The sequence below is a fragment of the Solanum tuberosum genome, unplaced genomic scaffold (assembly GCF_000226075.1).
Source record: "Solanum tuberosum cultivar DM 1-3 516 R44 unplaced genomic scaffold, SolTub_3.0 scf00004, whole genome shotgun sequence".
NCBI classification, from domain to species: domain Eukaryota; kingdom Viridiplantae; phylum Streptophyta; class Magnoliopsida; order Solanales; family Solanaceae; genus Solanum; species Solanum tuberosum.
The window spans coordinates 2,296,397-2,299,955 of NW_006238930.1; the positions used below are offsets into that span (position 1 = coordinate 2,296,397).

The 3,559-nt window shown below is 35.0% G+C and overlaps 1 long non-coding RNA gene across 1 annotated transcript; it reads left to right on the forward strand.

Moving 5' to 3' along the window:
- Positions 1-266: 266 nt before the first annotated feature.
- LOC107059945 (uncharacterized) lies at positions 267-3,352 on the forward strand. Its single transcript, XR_001473041.1, has 2 exons — positions 267-835; positions 2,847-3,352. It is a non-coding gene; the product is annotated as an uncharacterized lncRNA (long non-coding RNA).
- Positions 3,353-3,559: the final 207 nt, after the last annotated feature.

Here is a 3,559-nt window from a genome sequence, read left to right on the forward strand (position 1 = left end):
ATTTTGGCCGATTTCAACCAAGTGCCTCAATTTGATCGAAATTGCAATTTTACGCGGTTATTTTCTTAATTCAAATCAACCACATTCTTGGTTATCTTTTGGACCCAATTCTTTCAACCCAAATTCCTTTACTTCCAATTCTCAATTCTTAGCAGCAGACCAATTCAATTTCCCAAGCCCAACTCTAATAAAAACCCATCAGGAAGCAACAACAATACAATAGCAATTCCAAAACATTCCCAGCCCACCCAAGTTATTTCCAGCAAAACCATACATACATACAATCACACAGCAATTCCAAAACAAATCCAGAAACCAAAATCCCATCAGCAGACGCCCAAACCAGACGACCCCACCACTGTCCATCACGCTCTTCTTCTTCACGGGAAGATCGAAATTCAACGAGCAAATCGCGCTGCAAACCTGAAAATCTCATCCAAACCCATACCTTAGCATCCCCAATGTCAAACCCTCACGTCCCATTTTCCCCCTTTAGCGGAAGTCACTATTTTTTCCCATCCCCCTTCACTGTTGATCTCGAATGGAGCAAAGGAAAATTCAAATTTTCTTTTGAAATTTTCCAACGGATTCACCACCCCCCCCAAAGTTGCTCCATTTTTTCCTATATATAGTTCTCTCCCTCAGTGATTAAGAAAACGGAAGAAAAAGATCGGATTTTGAGGGCAATATTTCACATACGAAAATAGCTTACAAAAGGTCACTTGGTTTCAATTTTATTTGTTTCCTTTGGTCTGCTCGAGTCTGAACTAGTGTGGTAGGAGAATCGTGGAAATCGCTCCCCTGCTCGTTGTCTCGGTTCTCTGCTTCTTAAAAGGTAAATAACTCGTATCCCTTTTGTTCACTTTGAATTAAGTGTGGAGAAATGATGTAGTATTCCGAAGATACCCGTATTTGATTTGTTTGAGTCTTAGCTCTGAAATTAGTGATGCATATTTCGTTTTCGAGATGAGCTAATATCATTCGAGTTTGTGGGGTCTTCTCGGACTCGTGGTTGTGATGTTTGCTTCAAGGTTTAGTCTATTTACTTATTAAGCGCCATGTTACTGCCTTATTCTCATTGTTGAAATAATGTTTGTTGTCATGTTATATGTTTGGAGGGCGCCAAACGAATTATGTTGTTACATCTTTAACTTTTTGTGGATACATGGTTTCCATTCTTTAAAGCATGTTCAAAATCTGTCCATATCCAGTTTAAAAAATTTCCGCTCACGTATTTCACATCATGTATTGATCATATATATATCTTGCATTTGGCAGAATCCTAAAGGATAATTTGGAATAAAATTAGCCCATGGCCATCTCTAGTTCATACCTATATGCAGCACATTGTTTTATTTTATTTTCGAAGTGTTGGTGTTCATATGACTCTCGTTGGGCTCGTTTGAATGTGCCAAGCAATGATTGTTAATGCTTCGTTCCATATGTATCTTATATATGAGTTGCTACGATTTTCACACTTGGAACAAACATGCCATTTTTACTTTATTTTTCTATTCCTTGGTTAGAGTTGCTAGTGTTAATTCACTTCATTATCCATGCTTAAAGGTCATACATTTTTTAGCATAAAATGTTTATGGTTTCTGTTGAAATTCTATCTTTCCTTGCTTTGGTGTGATGCATTAGATTTGTGGTTAATATTTGGTATTATTTGTCATGGCTAGATCTTGGATAATAGTCATCTTATTCAAATATCTAAGTAGTGTTTAAGCCTTTCCAAAATCAAATACCCATTGGTTTTCTCTTCATTCAATTCATAGGTGTTTTATTTTTCTTAAATCCGTGTCTTGATGTTTACCACCTTCGCTTCGAACGGTGCTGTCCCCATTCACGTTTTTTTTACAGCATACTTAGTTCACTGCATTTTGTATCATTTTCTTCAATTTGGCTAAAAGGAACAAATTATTGTCTGGGTATGTGCATTAAATAGTGTGCTACCCATTTTATTAAAATGGTCAGTAGTTTTGTTAATCCCTCTTGTGTTTAATTTGGTTGAAAATTATGTTCAAATCCATATTCCTTTAGCCATATGTTGCTTGCTTTGCTTTTGTTTTCTTTTGTATGAACTCACCCCTTCCGAGTCCATGGTGGACCTCTCTCTTACATCGTTGAGATGAGCCGTAAAGGCTCAATTTTACCCTTTTCTCGAGTCAACCCTTCTATATATTTGGTAGCCATTACTCGTTGAATATACACTACTTTTGGATTTTCTTGGAGATGTAAAAATTGTAGTGGCCCAAATTAACTTCTCGGCATCGCATTACATATATTTATCCGGGGCTTGCACTAGTAATATTCTCATGTAGATGCTGTAAAGTTTCAGGCACATATGTTGCTCATGATTGCCTAGGAAGGTTTAACGAGTGTTTATCAAATTTATGTAGCCTTATGTATGATGTTTATTACACCATTGCTTGGTTTAGTAGGTTTATTACACATTTGTAGCCTTAGGAAAGTTTAATGAGTGTTTGTTGTCGAAGTTTTGGTAAGTGATATAGTGAAGGCGTCTTGACGAAATTGTTACCTTACCCGAGTTATTATCTTCTCGACTATAAAATTGCACCTGTAGATCCTTGGTAATCCTGACCATAATGTTGTTTTTTTTGAACGATTTTATTTGGCACCTCAATTAACTTTAATTATAGATTTTTTTTTAGGAAGAAAACATCTAGTTACAGTAATAGTTTACTATTGTGAATTTATAATTTGTGCTTTGTCTTCATGTGGTGACATTTTATTTCATCTTTTTGTATTGGTTCGTTATGATCCATTCCTCCTTACTAATCGTTTTCTTCTTATTCTCTTTGCATAAATTCCCTCGGATCAAGTTCTTCAGACTCCTCTTTGCCTTGTATTTTGAGTTGGGGTTGAAACCCAATGCTTTCCCTATTTTTTTGAGGCAACCTCTATGCATTCGGAAGCTGTTACAGGTCCTGGAGGCCCATCATGTTTGCTGAAAATTAATTCAAAGCCCAAGAAATGAGTTGTATACATATTGTATACAGCAGTATACACTCGTTATACAGCGAATTACAGGTCAAAAATGCAAAAATACAGAGATGAGGCGAAATACAGGTGTTCGGAAGCAAGAGATACATGAAAAGAGCTAATATATACGCTCATATACACTGATATACGCTCAGTGTATACGCAAAAACGGGAATTGAAATAGTTCAAAATTTGCAGCGAAATTGACCCAAAAAGGGGCCCAATTTCCTGATATCTTTTACTCTTTTAATTGATTTGCTTATGCTTGACTAATTTTATTTAACTCTAACTATAATTTATTTTAATTAACTTAATTAGATCCCTCAAAAGATGAGTTATTTTCTTAGTGTTGGTTTGTTTTAAATATTCTTTTTGTGTTGTGGTCATTTATTTTACTAATCAAATACCAATCAATTTTTATATCTTTAATTAAGTTAAATCGTTGTTCTTAAAAAGATTTGTTATTTAACACTTTTCACTCAAATCACTTTTTTTTACTCATTTTAAAATGTTTTATGTTTAAGTGTTTTTTTTTCTCAAATAAACTTGGAAA